At 39.0% G+C, this 19,303-nt stretch overlaps 1 long non-coding RNA gene across 5 annotated transcripts in view; it reads left to right on the top strand.

Annotated features, from left to right (window-relative positions):
* LOC101964587 (uncharacterized) overlaps positions 1-19,303 on the top strand; it is a 56,119-nt gene that overhangs the window by 14,317 nt on the left and 22,499 nt on the right. For 3 of the 5 annotated variants that reach the window (XR_013434217.1, XR_013434215.1, XR_005727997.2), the window contains exons 2-4: positions 686-831; positions 3,840-4,027; positions 11,113-11,241. This is a non-coding gene — a long non-coding RNA (uncharacterized LOC101964587). Of the gene's footprint in view, positions 1-685; positions 832-3,839; positions 4,028-7,534; positions 7,629-11,112; positions 11,242-12,306; positions 12,557-19,303 lie in introns of all 5 variants that reach the window. The other 2 variants (XR_013434214.1, XR_013434216.1) reach the window with 2 other exon arrangements.

Raw genomic sequence — 19,303 nt, 5'->3', positions numbered from 1 at the left:
ATAACCAGTGCTTAAAATGGTGTATTTGGTCATCTTACATGCAAAGAAGTCTGTGGTGGGCCAAACTAAAGTTAGTACAGTCACCCAGAGACATTAGAGACTCAGGTGCCTCCATTTTCCTTCACTACATGCCTTGGGTTGCATATGGTTTCTTCACTCCAAAAATGAATTTGAAAGTTGTTCCATAATGTAAATTTTGAGAGGTTTGGGAAAAAATAAAACTTATTCTTTATAAACTACCCATTTTCCGAGAGTCTGTTATAGCAACGGATAATGAACTGAAAAATCATAAATGATTTTTAGATGCCACCTTTTATCTTCATGCTTAAATATTGCTGTATCAAAATGATTTCTGCCTTGCCAACAACTTGTATCTATGTTTTGAGTAAAAAGAAGTTAAGGGAAGTGTCATCATCAAACTTTTGCTTGTGTTTTATTGATAATAAATGTCTTAATTGGTCCTCCCAACTGTTAAAAGGATGGTGAACAGAATAGGTAACAAGTAGTGAGAGGGTAAGAAATGAAGATTTAGTTTACTCCTCTATAGTTTGCCACACTATACAGTAGCTTTTAAAAAATATTGCATTCTATGTTAGCGTAATTTTATAATAATCTGAATTCTTTCGTATTTATTATAATCAAATACAAAATTCACTGTCCAATATTTGCATTGTATTATTCATAGGAAAAGTTCAATCAAGAGACTGAATGAATTTACCACTGAAGCATTAATAACCACTATACGTGATCTCTTTGGAGCTGGGACAGAGACAATCAGCACCACTCTGAAATAGGGACTCCTGCTCCTGTTGAAGCACCCAGAGGTCACAGGTATTACTGCAGATTGTGAGCAGGGTGAATTTCACAACATAAATTGGCAAGACGCTGCTAGTGCCCTTCATCTTATTTCTCTTAAAGAAGATTCCTTATTGAAATTTCGGTGCCACCAGCTTTGATTTCTCCAAATTTAATGAAGGGATAAAACATTGTATAGTAGGGGACCATGTCTGAGAGAAGTAAAGGACCCCATGGGCAGTAGCAAGGCAGTGGAGCTCTGTTCACATCTGAATTCCACTGGGAAGTCATGTGCAGCATGCAACAGCCAACCTGACTTGGTCTAAGACTGTATATTGGTATTCCTAATGAGAAGCCACTTGGAACATTAAGTGTGTTCTTGCAAGATTTCTGCATATATCTTTCCCTATTCAGAACTGCTAATGCCGGATAGGAAAGATCAATACACTCCTTATTGGAGCATAAGTAGAAACTAGAAATTTGGTAGTGGGGAAATTGTCTATACTCTGAGAAGTATTCTAAACTGTTTGAATCATGAGGAAGGTGTTGCTACTTAGGTGTACCTAAAGGAGTTTTGAATTCCAGAAATATATTCCCATTAATCTTACCTTTTATGAACAATTTTTTTTGGAAATGCACCTTTAAAGTGTTCCAGTTATACAGATTATTATTGCAGATTAGAAGCATACACTATCTTTTCCTGTTTCAGGACCCCATCGAAACTATTATAAAGTAATTACAAATGAGAATTACACCTTTTAACGTGGGAGAAGAGGGCTAGATAAAACACTCAAGTTTCTGAAACACAGAGAGCAGAAGCAAAGGTCCTAATTAACTCAACAGACAGGATGAAGCTGTTATTTTCATAAGTGTGGAAAAGCCAGTCTGTGTCCCTGAAAAGTTCATAAGATTCAGGATTTAGAAGTATCAAATATTATATAGGTTAGGAATGAAAATAGGGGCCCCTCTGTGCTCAGGTCCCCTCTACAACTGCTTTGAGCAGTTGACTCTTTTCCTCTCATAGGAAGAGAGACATTTACTATCTAGAGAAACTGAACCCAAGAGGCTCTGTAGAAAAGGACACCATGCACAAACACGAAAGGACCAAAACACAGCGCTGAAAAGAAGGTAGAAATCCACTGCTTGGAATCCGATGCTCTTAGCTTTTTTTCTCTGTCTGAAAAACTAACAACCAGATATAGAATCCAGAAAATACATAGCTCCAAAGAGAAAGATCTGCATGTCCACTATCAAGGCAGAAGATTCTTTCCAAGTGACCAATGAGCAAATGAAATAAAATCATATACCAAGGAAAAGAGGTTCTTGGAATTTTAGAACATCATGGTTAAAAGCATACCAAGTTTCTGAAATAAATCAGGTCATATTTAAATCACAGATCAAAATAGCATCCGTTCTTAATAACTGTCATTTTCTGCATTATAAGGAAAGATAAGGGCTGGGCTTGGTGGTGCATGTCTATAATCCTCATTACTCAGAAGGTTGAAGCTAGAGGATTGCAAGTTGGAGGGCAGTCTCAACAACTTACTAAAACTTTGTCTCAAAATAAAATAAAAAGGGCTGTGGGTGTGGTTCAGTGGCAGAGCATCTCTAGGTTTAATTCCTGGAGAGGTGGGGGAAGGGAGAAGAAAGAAAAGAAATTTTCACATCTGCATGTTTGTTAAAATTTTTCTTCCCTTTTTCACTTTCACCTAAATACACTAGAGGATATGTTCAATCCAAATACTTGAAATCAAGGCGGAGGAAGTCAGAGGTTCCAGGAATCAGAAGATACATAAGGATGGGAGTTTAAGGGAGGGTCCTGGACACCAGGCCTAGGAAACAACCTGTTTTCCACACTAAGTAGATAAAGCAAGTGTAAGGGAAGATAAGAAAAATAAAAGAAGGAATCTGAAATTTAAACATTTAGAAAAAAACTATTACTAGAATTCTGAAACATAAAGCTAAGCTTTGGATACAATATTAATAAGAAACTAAAAAATTGGGAATTGTTATATATTAGTATATTATGTTCAAATATAAGTTAAACATAGGGAAAGAATGAAACATCAATAGTTACCTTACTAGTGATCAATAGTTATGTTTCATAACAGTATAAATCATGTACAGTGATATTAAAAATTGTGATCAAAATATATAGGTAAAGTATCTGAGGTGTGTGCGTGCGTGTGTGTGTGTGTGTGTGTGTGTGTGTGTGTGTATCTATTTGTGGTGTATATTTTGCATAAAGCAAGGGTGGATCTTCATCTTCCTTACCAGGAAGTTGTTAGAAATTATGTAACATTGGATAAACCAAGAAACATAATTGACCATTTCTTAGAAATATGAACATTTCAGAAGAAAATTCAAAAATAATTCTAAAAGTCTACAGCTACAGAGTGGGAGATTAATATGGGTCCCACTGACACACATACACACACACACACACACACACACACACACACACAGATGGGTACATGATTCATTAGTACAATATAATTTTAAAATGTCATATAATTTTGGTATAAAATTCAAATTTATTCCTGATTTTTTCTGCAGTGACTATAATTTCTTGAATCAATTATGTGATCGCTTCACATTTGAATCATATCTACTAGCATATCCAATATCTATAGGTTTGTATATATATAATTTAATATCTACCTTATAAGGGAGTCATAAATATATATGACTAATAATATATATGTGTATGTATTTGCGTGTGTGTGTGTGTGTGTGTGTGTGTGTGTGTGTGTAAAGAGAGGAGAGAGAAGGGAGGGAGGGAGGAAGGGAGAGAGAGAGAGAGAAAGAGAGAGAGCGAGAGAAAACAAGTGCCAGGATAGGTGATAGATAAGTAGATAGATATAGGTATCATAGCACTCATTTTATATTTTCAGATATATTTGGGGCCTATAACTTTGGACATAACCACAATGTAACCCTGTATTATTAACTTCATATAAGCTGTAACTTCATGTAACTCTGAATTAATTGGTAAGAAATACACTATTTCTCCTTTCCATCAGTTTTTATTTGTATCTTATCAGCTAAAGTCCAGGGAGAGATTGACCGTGTGATTGGCAGACACCGCAGCCCCTGCATGCAGGAAAAAAGCCATAAGCCCTACACAAAGGCTGTCGTGCATGAGATCCAGAGATACATTGGTATCATTCCAACTAGTGTGCTCCATGCAGTGACCTGTGATGTTAAATTCAGAAACTACTTCATCCCCAAGGTAAGACTGTTTCTCACACATTGCACTTTAGTGCTCCTGAAGTTCCCAAATTCGAAGTATGCTCCCAATCCTGTTCCAACACAAGACTGGGAAGTATAAAACTCATCCACATAGCAGTTTAATGGATTCATTTTTTGTTGGGCCAGTTTGGGTCATTAAGCTCCATAACTGTTCCTGATATGCGAAAGTATGAATTTTCCCAGTTTCTTCTGCTCTTTAAAGATTGTTTTATGTATGCTCAGCTGTTTACATTCCTAAAACAAATTTTAGTATCAGTTTGTTGATTTGCTAAAACTCTCTCCTGGAATATTTTCAGTATGTCATTAAATCTGCAGATCAATTAGGAAAGAATTGATATCTTGACCTGTTGTATTTCAATTCATGAACATTATATAAGTTCCCATTATATTTTGGCTCTCTGTAATATTTGCCAATATTGTTTCTTTTCAATGGAATGGCTTATACACTACTGAAAGTTTTTATTAGGTAATTAATATTTTGAAAGATATTATGAATTGTATGATTTAAATAATGTCTTTTCCATTTTGTTTTTCTTGGAATATAAGCATACAGTAACAGTTTTTATTTTAATCACTTTATATCTAGAATTCTTGTTAAATATATTCATCATGGCCAGTAATTTGTGTTTAGAATCAAATGGAATTTCTTAAGTACATTACCTTGCTATCTGGATTAGTACTTGTTTTATTGGTGATTTTCCCATTCTAGTGACCTTAAATTCTCTTTATTGCATTACTGCACTGGCTGAGATTTCCAGAACAGTGTTGAACAATGGTGTGTTGAGTTCACTTTTATTTTTTTTCCCCTCTAGCAGGGAATGAAGGTTTAACATTACATTATTTCATATGATATTTTACGTACATTTTGGCAGATATTCTTTTTAAAAATTGAATTTAAAAAAAACAAATGACAGCAGAATGCATTACAATTCTTATTACACATATACAGCACAATTTTTTTATATCTCTGGTTGTATATGAAGTATGTTCATACCAATTTATGTCTTCATACATCATTTGGATAATGATGTCCATTACATTTCACCATCATTGCTAACCCCCTGCCCCCTCCCTTCCCCTTCCACCCCTCTGCCTTATCTAGAGTTTGTCTATTTCTCCCATGTTCTCCCTCCCTACCCCACTATGAATCAGCCTCTTTATATCAGAGGAAACTTTCAGCATTTACTTTTCGGGATTGGCTAACTACACTTAGAATTATCTTCTCCAACACTATCCATTTACCTGCAAATTCCATGATTTTGTTCTTTTTTATTTCTGAGTAATATTCCAGATAAATAAGACCATTTATCCATTCTTCTACTGAAGGGCATCTAGGTTGTTTCCACAGTTTAGCTATTGTGAATTGTGCTGCTATAAACAAAGGTGCCAAAAACATGTATTGGAGAAAAGATGGCTTCTTCAACAAATGATTCTGGGGAAAACTGGAAATCCATATGCAACAAGATGAAATTAAACCCCTATCTTTCACCATGCACAAAACTCAACTCAAAGTGGACCAAGGACCTGGGAATTAAACCAGAGACTCTGCGTCTAATAGAAGAAAAAGTAGGTCCTAATTTTCATCATGTAGGATTAGGCCCCAACTTCCTTAATAAGACTCCTATAGTGTAAGAATTAAAACCAAGAACCAATAAATGGAATGGATTCAAACCAAAAAGTTTCTTCTCAGCAAAAGAAACAATCTGTGAGATGAATGGAGAGTCTACATCCTGGGAGCAAATTTTTACCTCTCACACATCAGATAGAGCACTAATCTCTAGGGTATAGAAAGAACTCAAAAAGCTAAGGACCAAAAAATCAAATAACCCAATCAGTAAATGAGCCAAGGACCTGAAGAAGATATACTTTCAATCAACAAATATGTGAAAAAATATTCATCATCTCTAGCAATTAGAGAAATGTAAATCAAAACTACTCTACGATTTCATCTCACTCCACTTAGAATGGCACCATTTGACCCAGCTATCCCTTTCCTTGTTCTATACTCAAAGGACTTACTATTTTTTATCTTTATCTTTATCAGATTTATATTCTTTATCAGATGAGGGAAGTTTTTCTTTTCTTTTCTTTTTTTGATGTTTCCTTAGAATGTGTTGTTTTGTTTGTCACTAATGAACAATTTTATCAAATGGATGTTCTGCCTCTATTGATCATATATGGATGGTCAAATACTTTGGTCTCCCTTTCCCCAATACATATGTATATCATAAGTACACACATAGCAGTATTTGATCTTCTACAGTGTGTTAAAGACATTTGTATTTATTTTTGTGACACATTATTCTTCAATTTTTCTTCTAGAATATTCCTTGTCATATTTATGATACCAAATTAAATCTGGCTTCATACTATGAGAGGGATCATATTTTCTACTGTGGACTACTTATTTATTTACCTTTTGCTATTCTACCTTCTTATTCTTATCTCTGTGACTTTTTAGTTGGTGTTTAGAATGCTTAGTAATATTTACCTAAGCGCGTATATATATATATATATATATATATATATATATATATATATATATATAAAGGAAAAGCAAAGCAACTTTGCATTTTCACATGATGTTCTTCTTCCAAAAAGACTTCTCCCTTCCCCTGCTAGGTGGTCAGAATGCTACAATACCTCCTGCCATGACTCAGAGCTATTGACTAACAGTTGAAAATTGCCTGCAATCACCAGCCAAACTCAGAGGTTCCTCCAGCTGTGCAATCTCAGAATCAATTTTTATTTCAGCAGCTTTCCAATGACTCTAACATAAGGCTTCTATGTATATCTGGACTTTGTAGTCAGTATGCTCCAAGCTACTCCATTATACATGGGGCCAACACATTATGAAGGAAAATTAAAAATGGTATAACTAAAAATTTTATTTTTGTTGGGTGTGGTGGTGCAAACCTGTATTCCCAGAGGCTTGGGAGGCTGAGGCAAGAGAATTGCAAGTTCAAAGCCAGCCTCAGCAACTTAGCAAGGTCCTAAGCAACTTCGTGAGATCCTGTCTCAAAATAAAAAGGGTTGGGAATGTGTCTCAGTGGTTCAGCACCCTTGGGATCAATTGTTGGCACACAAAAAAACTTAATTTTCATGGTGGAGAAATCATTTTGAATTTAGTAAGATTAGAATTAATATTTGCATCTTCTGGAGATGAAGGACTTGAGAGTTTTCCCAGAGGTGATGTGTCTTCCTCTGATGATGATAAATTTTATACAAGGGTTAAATTTTATTTCTTTTCTTTTTGTTTTTATTATCTTATAAATACAAAGGTTAGATTTTTCAATTTGCTATTTTAAGCAAAGAGCACAACCTGGAGTTCAGGCTGTACCCAGTACTTTTTGATTATAGAGTCTGGAACCCAAGGGAATAAGCTTTTCCTTTCTGTGTGGAACAATTCAATAAAGGAACTTGTAACACTCCCAAGCTGATTCTAATGAACCCTTATGAATTAATAACTTTTTTTCTGCTACCACAGGATTGGACCACCAAGCTAGATGGATAGAATGCTCTAAGACAATTTGTCAAACCTACTGTAATGAGTCAAAACAGTCAAAAGTCTAGTCTTTTAGGTAAGAGAGTTTCTCTTGCTGCTTCTCAACTCTGACATTGTAGCACAAAACCAGTCATAGTTTGTGTGTAAGTGAATGAAGATGGTATGTTCCAATATTTCCGACAGTGATTTTTACAAATTTTGCGTATCACAATATATATTCTTTTTTTTTTCAATTTTAAAAATTACTAGATAAAATTCTGTACAAGAACCAATGACATGTTGGATGGATTTGGATGGGTTGTGGTTTGCTGATGACTGATCTGAGTCAGCACTGTCTAGAGAACTTTTTAAGTGATAGAAATGTTATGCATATCAGTGCTGCCCACACAGTAGCTACTAGCCATATGTGCCGGGCAAGTGCCTGCAATATGATTAGTGCAAGTAAGGAACTGAATTTTAATTTAATTATTTTAAATTTCCAATTTGTTTTTAACACCATTGTTCACATTTTAACTTAATTTAGTTTTAATTAAATTTAAATATGTGACAAGAGTTTTTTTGTGTTGGCAACTGCAGATGTTAGACTTCCATTATAGTTGGGTAAAGGGGGTAATGAAATACAGTTAGACAACAGTAATAAATCCTAGTGTTCTACAGTACATGGGGATAGTTGTACTTCACAACAATTAATAATACATGTTAAAAAGAACCAGAGGAGAGAGCTTTGAATATTCCCAATGCATTGATAAAGTGATGAAAATACTACGCGCCTGATTTGATTTTGGCACATTGTACACGTGTATTAAGTTGTCACACCATAAATACATACATTTTTAAAAAACCAAATTCTTCACTATTATAAGCCCTGAAAATAAAAAAAAAAATGTAGGGTTGGTGCTATTTCACTGAGTGGCCAAATCAAATTGAATTGGAGTAAACCAATTACACTTTTTGTGAAACATTCATGAATTTTGCTAAAAATGTACTTGTTCTATGTTATTGCACTATATTACTCTATAGAGAGTATAATTAAAATCTACAGTGTATATGTCATAATGCCCTTTTAAGATGTTGAGCAATGTGACAATGGAAATGCATTGGGCTCCTGAGATATCACTTAGAGACCGAGTATTTGCACCTCTAAGACACACGTTTATACTTGATGTTCATACTCATGGTTGAAATAGAAAGGTAACCAACAATAAAACTGCCCCCTACTGACACACATACACAAACACCTAATTTTGAAATGGTTGATGAAACTTTTTTGAGATGGATGACTTCCTCTGAAATGTAGAGGTCAATGGTCATTACTGTTAGGGTCTGTAAACAAGTCAGGATGGCGCCTGGCATTTTGCCAGGGGGAGTGGTTTGTGAGGTGGTGCCATCGAGCCATTAAGTGTGGAGATTCCTTATTGGTTGACTGCTGTATCTAGTTTATGTTAATTAAGATAAGCTGTGTGGAATGTATATATACCACTCTTGTCCTATAATAAACGGCTCCCACTCCTGCTGTATCAATGTACACAAGTTGCTCGTCACCCCCCCGCCCCCGGTTATTTTACATTAAAAGTATGCCTTTTTTTGTGTGTTGGGGGATTCTTATTTCTCAGCCAGGGAAATGCAGGATCAGAATCACTGTTGCTTACATAAGGCAGCAGGTGAAAGGAGGGTTACTTGTGTGAAAGAGTATTTCCCTTTTGTCTTCTCAATGAATCAGGCAATGCCTTCTGACAACTGTATCCAGAAAATGGAAAAGTCAGGCAGCTACTTAAAAATGGAAGTTCCTTTAATCTAAGAATTTTTATTATCCAAGGGTCAGTGCTGCAGCCCGGCTTTTATCAAGATCTTGCTAATTAGGTTCATTTAAATCATCCCATAGAATCTACTCATGTCATAATCCTTGACAAAAATCCACCTATAATGTCAGTTTTAATTTTTGTAAAGAAAGCCATAGGTTTCAAGGATTCAGAGGTAGATGTTTTAGGGTATGAGGTCATTATTCAGCCTATGACAACATTATTATATCTTATTATTATCCAAATAACTGAGACAAGACTTTGTTAAGTATCCTGTTCAAAATACATAGGCAGAGCCAGGAGGTGAACCCCAGGGCCAGCTGACTGGAAAATAAAGATTTTTAACCAGTTGTTTTGAACACTTTTGGTTCATTATCATTTAGTTTTATAGCTTTATTGGTAGGCATTTGATATACATTTAATATTTGTTAATATTAACTGTAGAGAGAAGATATTTTCAAATTTCATAGGACCACAATTAATACCAAGAATCAAATTTTAGGAGGGAATGCAATTTTTCAAAAGCAGCACAGCACACTAGAACTCACTAAAAAAATGTCATGAGGATTGTAAGATAAACGACTTACAATCCAGAAACCTATGGTCAGCTGACTTATAATTAATTGATAAAGAAATATCAGAAAATTGATTTCCTGTATTAGTTAAGTTTCTCCAGAAAAAGATCCAAAGTGATACCTAGAGATGGATGAATAGATAGATAGATACAGATAGAAGATAGATGATAGATAGATAGATAGATAGATAGATAGATAGATAGATAGATAGATAGATAATAGGCATATGAGAAGGGATTTATTACAGTAATTGCCCCATATGATTCTGGAGACTGTGAAGTCCCAAGATGGACTGGCTGTAATCTGAAGAGACAGGAAAACAGGTGGTGTGACTCAGTCCAGTTCTAAGGGCAAGACCAATAATAGAATAATGCTCTTCTGAAAACACCCTCATAGGCATACCAAGAAATAATGTCTTACCAGCTTATCTGGGTATCCCTTTAATCCAGTTCAGTGGACACCTAAAATTCACCATCATGTCTTCCACGCACTTTTTCTTGGGAGGAAAATGTGTTCTTCCAAATAAGAGAGAAAAATAAAGACAAAGGAGAATCTGGATGCAGAAACAGAAGGTTTGAGAAGGTCAAAGAAAAACATCAGTCTAAGTTGAGGTATCATGCCTCAAGAACAATGTGTGTGGGGCGTGGGAGTCTCCGCTGACTTTTATATTTTTATGTATCAGTTAAAATGCAATGAAAATAAATAAATTATCTCTATATTTAAGGACCTATCAGATACTACCATACTTTAATTGCTTTTTGAAACAAAAGATAAATGTAGAATTAAATATATATGTGTATATTTTTATTTATATCAATCTTCATTATATCTTGCATATTTGAACTAAAATCTTGTGTGGTTTTCTTTCTTTCTTACAAAGGATGGTGATTTCTCTGAGACTTTTTTCTTTTATTTATCTTTTTATTGGTTCTTTTTAGTTATATATGACAGTAGAATCCACTTTAATATAATTACACAAGCATGGAACGTACCTTATTCTAATCAGGCTTCCATTCTTGTGCATGGACATGATGGTGGTATTTGCTATACTACATAAGAAAATTATGTCAGTTTCCTTTTTGTTCCAGCTAAAAAGCTGACTTGTTTTAGCATTTCTTGTATGACAGATGTACTCTGAAGAATTTCCTTACCTTTGTTTTATCTTGAAATGTCTTATTTTCCACAGAGTGTGGTGTTGGCAGGCAGAAAATTCTTCATTGACATGTTTCCTGTCAGCACTTGCTACGATGCCACAGGCTGATGTCTTGCATCATTTCTGAGAAAATCAGGTGTTATTTTCATGGAAGATACGAAGGTAAGGAGTCACATCTATCTTTCTGCTTTCAAAAGTCTCTGTCTTTGTTTTTGAAGTTTCTTTAAAAATATGCCATGATAGGAGCCTCTTAGGTTATATCCCACTTGGAGTTTATTTTCCAGCCTGGGTAGAGTCATGACTTTCCTTAAATTTCAAAGTTTTCAGTCATTATATCTTCAGAGGTGATCTGCAGGTTTAGTCACTCCTGGGTGGTCATTGCTTTAGTGGAGTGCTGCACTACCTGACTAATGGTTGCAGCATTTGCTGTGGTCTGGGTCAAAGCTACACCAGCTGCAGTAGCTGCTGCCACTGCAGCGAGGGAAGCAGCTACAATAGCAGCAGTAATCCCCAAATCTCGCCTAACTCGGGAAATGGAAATATCTTTTGTAAAGTGAATCTCTTGAATGGAGGAGTCATCCTCTGTTGGAAACGATAACATGGTGGGGAGGGGTGTTCTCATTAGCACTACTGTCATAAGAGAGGAATTCCAACAATTGGTTAACTCATATTGGGAATCATCACAATTAAGACGACCATTTTTGTGATTTTGAGTGGAAGTTACAAAGAAGAAAGGTGGCTTAACACATACATGGCCTTTAGTAGCATGTTTAGCTGAGGGTTTTTCAAAAGAACCATTCAACCAAATGGCATCCATGGTGACAATAGGACTGATATCTATATATTTGTAAGCACCACATGACAATTGTTTGCCTAATTGCAAAAAGTCTCCTGCTTGTCTTTCTTTTGTATTTTGAGCATTTGTTATCCAATCTGTATGATGTTTAAATATTAATGTATTTGTTTCTGTTAAAAATTCCATCTTCTCCATCCACCTTTTGTATGGGGACTTGACCAACTAATAAGCTCATCAGAAATGAAATAGGGTCTGGAAAGGGAGAGACAATCTCTCCAAGATATAGCTCTTAGAGGTCCTTAAATTTTTTCCATGGACATCTCTGCAGTAAGGGTTGGGGCCAATGACGTGAGTCTCTAGCGTGAGGGGGCATGGTCATGCCACTGACAGGCAGATCACTAACAGAGACTACTTTTGCTTCTCTTTCTAAGGAGAGTGGCCAAAGACCTAAAATGCCTCCTATTCCTGGCTCCCAAAGAATATCCTTGGGAAGGCAAATTGTAGACTGACACAACCTCTGTGCCTCAGACACATTCCTTAATATAATAAAGGCCCATGAATGATCAAGTGAGAGTGACATATTCCAAGGGTGCCTTGCGATTGCGTCAGATGTAACTGGACATCCTGAGGAAACATTAGCAGCAAACAAGGAAGGCAATTCAGTATCATCCAAACCAACAGGTAAAAGAATCCCAGGAGATGGAGCTCCCACCCACCAAGCATGTACTTGCGGTTGACAAAATGATGCACAAAAGCATAAACGGGGTCCTTTTCTGTGTTGATGCTAAAGAAGAGGAAAGTCCAATTAAAGTCCCAGCAACAGAATAAGTTGTTTCCAATCGTTTGGGTGTGGTCAACTCTGGTCAGGTGCAGGAGAGCCGCAGCTGCAGTTGTGGCTGTAAGAACCGCGAGCCTTATGATGATGTTGATCCAGGGGCTCCTGTTGTCCTCCTGAGTTTTGTCCTTGGGATGCATTCTGCAAGATTTGAGAGAGAAGTATGTACAACATCCTGATCACGATTACTTGAGCGTGGATTGCTCTCATGGTTATTTAATCCCAGTGGCATGAGTATTTTGCTCACTGAAGAGTTTTTGCCACTAGATGGTGCTAGCGGCTTCCCACTAGAGAAGAACTGTCCCACAGACAGCCATTTATGAGTGATAGCTATCTGCAAAGCAATTATTCCCTCATGGGACATACTTTGAAGTGTGTTCATTTTGCTTGGACAGACCAGAATAGGGCCTTGAGTTATCAGGCCATTAGGCAGAGGCCTTTCTTCCTCCATACTTACCTGTTGTGCATTTACCTGTGAGTTGCAGGTTATAATTGCACACATAAGCAAGAAGAGAGTAGTACCAGGGCTCTGGTCTCCAGCAGGTGACATGATCTGGGCTTGATCTGATAAGGGTTTGATATCACCCCAGGTTTTCTTGTGAGCCCTCTGGTGAGGAGGTGGTGATGATCTCTTCTCCTTTTGGCTCGGTTTCTGAGGCCTGCCTGTCGGTGGCTGGTCTGACATTTCTTGCTGGTACCCAAATGGAGTGAGAGTTGACCTCTGGAAAAACACACAGGCGAAGCCTCTACCCTGGGTAATCGAAGGGTGTGGCCCTTTCCATGCATTGTGAGCGGACCTTTCCACTGTACCAGGGGGACTGAAGTCAGGAAGGGAAAGGAGCCCCAGTGCTTGTATGCAGGGCTTATCCCATTTGAGTCAAAGGTAAGAAAACTGAGGGCAAAGAGAGCATGCGTCAATGCAAGGTGAGGATCTAGACATGTATGAGCATTCTTTTGTTTCTGCAATGTTTCCTTAAGTGTCCGCTTAGTGCCCTTGTGGATTATAAGGAATGCCTGTTGTGTGAGTGATCTTCCAGGACATCAGGAAATTTTGGAACTCCTGTGAGGTATAGGCTGGTTCATTGTCTGTTCTTAGAGACCAAGGCACCCCAAGCATTAACATTGCTGCTTTCATTGCCTTTATGGCATTTGAAGCGTTCTCTCCTGACTGTGCCATAGCATGTGTATATTTGGAGTAAGTGTCCAAGATAACATGGACATACTTGAGCTTACCAAAGGAGGAGATGTGAGTGACATCCATTTGCCAAAGTTTATTAGGGGAGAGGCCTCGAGGGTTTACTCCCTGTGGTTGCAGATGTTCAAGTGGCCCCAGAGGGGCACAATTCTTGCAAGCCTGGACTAGATGCTTGCATTGTGTCATAGTAAGTTCAGGAAACAAGACCTTCAAATAATTTGCAGACTTGTGAAACTTAATGTGGAGGATGCGGGCTTGCTCCATCAAGTCCAATGACACAGGACAGCAGGAAATAAATGTGTCTGTTTCCTGCAGTACAGCATCATTAGACCCATCGGAGATGAGTTTGTCCACTTGAGAGTTGCCTGTATCAATGAATCTAGGCAATCTAGTATGGATGGGATCTCACATGTGATATGAACCATGGACATTTCTGTTTTCTGTAAGATCCTTAAGGGTCCGGAGAGCTTGATCAATAGGCTTACCTGTGGGTCTAAAAATTGCACAGGGAATTGCTTTTGCCACCTGGACAGAGTACTTACTATCTGAAAAAAATATTTCTGGCAGTGTCTGCACTCATAAGGAGTGCCTGTATTAGTGCCCTAAGTTCTCCCAGTTGCACTGAGCCTGAGTGATGCTCCATGTGGGAGATGTCCTGTTTATTGGGAATTTTCAGGATAACACCAAAAGTGTGTTTGTTTGTGTCAGTAAATGCCCACATGGTGCTAAAGGTATGGGCTGAGATGCAGGGAATGCATGCTTAGGAGTTGTAATATCCAGCATTTGCAGTGTTAGGAGCAACTTATTGCGAGGGAGGTGATTATCAATCTGTCCAGGGAAGTTGGACAGTAAAGTCTGAAACAGAGTATTATTCTGTAGGAGTGTTGAGACCTCTGTGTGTGTTAATGGTAACACCAAGGTGTCTGGCTCTGTGTGAAAAATCTTGTTACAGTGATATCTTACTTTTAGCCCCACAAGAATTATACTTTCTAGCCTACCTGTGATTTTATGACATTCACTCCAGGCCAGATGCACCCAATACAGAGGTCCCTGGGCTTGCCATATAATGCCAAGTGGTGCTCCAGAAGTCATTAGTATTATTCCTAACAGGGATTTTGACTGGTCATATCTATGGGTCTCTAATCTCGAGACACTATCATTGATCATTTGAACAGTTGTCTCTGCTTGAGGAGTGAGCCTTATCTTGGAGGAAGGATCTTTCTCTTTTCTAAGCAAGTCAGACGCATTAGTGCATCCAGAGGCAAACAAAGGAAAGAGTTGAGCCAATTGATTTAATCACATAACTGTTGCAACTCATTAAGTGAGTATTGAGGTCTAATAGTCAGATTAGGTCTAAGAGGTTATATTCTTGCAGCAATTCTGTAGCCAAAAAACTCATATAGGGCAGAATGTTGCACTTTATCAGTGGCTATGTGAAGGCCCAAAGTGTCAAGATTATACATCAATTTCTCGAGGCAGACTTGCAATTTATCAGAATCCGCATGAGCAAGTAAAATGTCATCCATATAATGTATGACCAGGCAATGCTGTGTAAGAGGCCTGGTCGAATGAGAAACAAAGAGCTAACATATCGGAGGGCTATTTTTCATCCCTTGTGGGAGGACTGTCAAGTGATATCTCTGGGCAGGTGTCATGGTGTTAGGTTCCCACACTGTAAATGGGTCTGTCCTGATGTGCTATAGGTATGGAAAAGAAGCAATCCCTGAGGTCTATGGCATCAATAAAATAGTTGCTTGGGATACGGGCTGGATGAGGAATACCTGATTGAAATGAACATATCTTTTTCATATGTTTATTTATTGGCCTTAAATCTTGAAGTAACCTATGTTTCCCATTTTTCTTGGGGATTACAAAGATAGGCGTGTTGTGAGGGCTGGTAGAGGATTCAATATGCCCAAGATTTAATTGTTTCTGAACTAGTTGCTTAAGAATTGTTAATTTGGGTTCTAGGATAGGCCATTGTTCCCCCCAGATGTGATCTGTGGTGTCCCATTACAGGGAGATGGGATCTGGCTTAGTGATCAACGGAACAGTGGCCCCTAGAATTGGGGGGGGGCCACTGGTCTCCCCGACAGTCCTATTTTGTCATGTATCATAATTTCATCATAAAGGGCTTTAGCATCAGTAGTTATGACAGCATCCATTTCCTCCAATATGTCCCTTTCCCATAAGGTGTTAGGGACTTCTGAAATCAAAGAATAAAAGGCACCTTTCTCTCCATCAGTGTCCTGCCAGATATCAGGGGAGACAACTCTCCTGGTGGTTTATAACCCACCAACACCCTGAATTTGGGGACCCAGTACTGTCTTCCACTTCGTCATCTTGGATGCTGAGTTAGAATCCATTATAGAAACATCAGCCCTGTGTCCACTACGCCTTTAACAGCGACATCATCAAGCATAAGAGTCATTCTTGGCTTGGTGTCCAAAATGGGCAGCGTCCAGTGGATTTGAGGATGTTTCTTCCCTCTTGGTGGGGCTGAGGGTCACCCCGATGGGAGTTTAAAGGCCTGGCTCTGAAGTCTCTTGCCCAGTGATAACCCTTCTTACATCTAGAACAAAGAGTCTTGAGATACGGGGGTCTGGGGGACTATCATTCCTGGGACAGAATCTTCTGATGTGAACTGGTTGATTGCAGCCAAAGCAAATGAGATCAGACCCTTGCCGTGAAGGCCCATTATTTTTGTTAGTTACTAATGTGTGAATGGCAGCTGTCAATGCCTGGATGGATCCTGTAGAGGGAGAGCTCCTTTTAGCAATGATCCATTTAGAGAGGGATTCTTTATGTACTGGGGCAATTGCAGCCCTAGTTTCAGCATTGGCTCCCTCCTATGCCAATTGCTTCACCATCGAGTCTTGGATGGGGCCAGGCTGGATATGCTTCCCAACTGCCTCAGTAACTCGGGACAAAAAGTCAGGGAACCATTCCTAGGGACTTTGGATCAGGTTTCCAAAGAGTTCATCATATTTTGAAGGTGTAATATTTTTAAGACTCTTCATAGCAATGTCTCAAACTTGGTCAAAGTAAATGAGATTGCCAATCTTTGATTGTTCCTGTGGGCTCCCATAGGCACCATGAACCAGCAACATATCTAAAGTGGGATGGCAATGCCATAGGAGAGATTATTCCTCGCCATTTGCTCTGCTTCCTCCTCGAAGGAAGTTTTCCACTGGAAAATTGTGGGCCAGTTAAGCATGCCTTGAGAAGGTTCATCCAGTCATAGGAGGTTTGTAATTGGCCTGACCATTGTCTTAATATCTCTTCAAAGTAAGGAGAGTCAGGTCCAGACTCCTAAGAAGCCTTCCTCAGTAATACCAAGTCTGGCAAGGGAGTAGGCACCCCAGGGTCTACTTTCTGCATCAGAAGCAAAATTCACCGGAAAGTCAAGGAAAGGGTTACGAGGAGAACATGGGGGTTGACAAGAAACAGGGGGTCTTACAGATGGTGCCTCCTCAGCACAGGGGTGGTAAGGAGCCGAGGGTCTTACAAGTAGGGCCTCCTCAGCATAAGGGCATAAGTCTGCCCATGGGCATTTAGGAGGAGGGGAGTCAGACAAGGGAGCAGAGGGAGCTGCAGGATGCTGTGAAGCATAGGGCTCATCCTCATTCAAATTATTGTCCTCATCTGAATCAATGACACTTGAAGCAGAGGCCTGAAGGGTCATTGCTTTGTCCTCCAAAGACTCATTATGCTTTTCGATGACCTCTTCTGCAGAACAGCCATGAAGGCTGGCAATGATGGCAAGAAGGGTCAGGATGAAAGAGGCAGGGGGAATGCATCCCTCATGGACCTCCTTTTTTCTTGCAGAGTATAAGACTCTCATCCAAATTTGTGGATCCCATATGTTTACAGGGCCAATCCAGGGTGCAAAAAGGACAGCTTCCTGCCAGAATTGATCAATGTCTTTAGTTTTCACTTTGAGTCCACGCTGAGAAAGCAGTGCTTTCCATGCAGCTAATTGTGGGAAGGTTGCCTATGACTGATTGGTGGACCTATCAGAGGCCTCCTGAAGTCTCTCAAGGATAAACAAAGTCACACTAAGCCAAGCACTAATAAGGAGGAAGATGCCCAAAGTAGGGGCCCAACGCACATGCAGGGGCCACGGATCAGACAAGGAAGTCCCTAAGTAGGACAAATAAGAGTGTGTTTAGGGTCCAATGTGTTGTGCTTAGTGGAGGACTTCCTTGACTTGTTAGATCAAGGCCGTATGCCCACACCGTGCCCCCGGAGCCGAGTTCCCTTTAACAGAGAAATCCCAGGTTCCGAATTCTGGGAGGACCAGTCCCTCATGTGAATTCAACCAGTGAAACAGGGGAAAGGAGTGGTCATAAGGTGACGCCAGTCTTTATGACAGTATGTGCCTCAACTCGGGGTACCAATGGTACGACAAGGACAAGGAAAGGGGGTAGAGGAGGGGGTTACTTGCTCATCTTCAAGGAACCAACAACACACAGAACACAAACAGGGTCTACTACCCAAAATCCTACCTGAAACCTTATCTGAAATCAACGAGATGGCCAGTCCGGAAGGGCGAGGATGCGAGCAGACACATTGAGGCGCCAAATTGCTGTGGTTCTGGTCAACTAGTTGCTCGGCTACCTTGTCACGGAGGGTAGAGACATGGAATCAACACACAGACTCCTGGAGCTGGTGAGAGAACTGGCTGGAGACCCACCTCAGATCATCGTCCAGTAGCTCAGTTTATTTTGGGAATGCATATAATTGTTGTAGGGTTTGAGTGGGGCCATGCCCATCATTCATACACAAGCAAGATAGCATCCATAAGCCAATCATCTTATGACTAATGTAACTACACTATGAGGATGCTGTAAATATTGCTACCATCAGGAAGGGTCTTGGTCCCTACGGGAGGGGGTATCTATGTTAGGAGTTCCATGTGGAAGCTCCTGGCTATCAGTTTCCTGGTCTGGCAGGTTGGCAATGCTAACCACAAGTGCTAAGGATGTGGTTTCACTAATGGCTTGCTAGAGCAGATTATCCCATCCTGCAGGCGCTCCTATGAGGCCTGAACCAGTGTAGTTCTTCAAGCACTCTGAGCTGCTCATAGCTGCTAGCTGTAAACTGAAAGTTATCCCAACATCAATGGAGTATGAGAAGGGGATTGAGGGAAAGAAGGAGTGGCAGGAAAAAGGAAGAAAAGTGGAATGAATCCAAGTCACCAATTCCTTATTATTTAATATAAAGTATAAGAGAGCCGATCTTTGAGATTCTTTCTGTTGCTAATAAACTGGGATTCTCCATTTTTCCAAATTTTTATTAATGTTTATTATTTGTACATAATAATGGGGTTCAGTGTGCTACTTCATCACATACAAACAGCATGCACTAATCAAATCCAACATCTCTTTATCACCCT

The sequence above is a fragment of the Ictidomys tridecemlineatus genome, chromosome 1 (assembly GCF_052094955.1).
Source record: "Ictidomys tridecemlineatus isolate mIctTri1 chromosome 1, mIctTri1.hap1, whole genome shotgun sequence".
In the NCBI taxonomy this organism is placed as follows: Eukaryota; Metazoa; Chordata; class Mammalia; order Rodentia; family Sciuridae; genus Ictidomys; species Ictidomys tridecemlineatus.
This window is presented reverse-complemented; position numbering and strand designations above follow the sequence as displayed.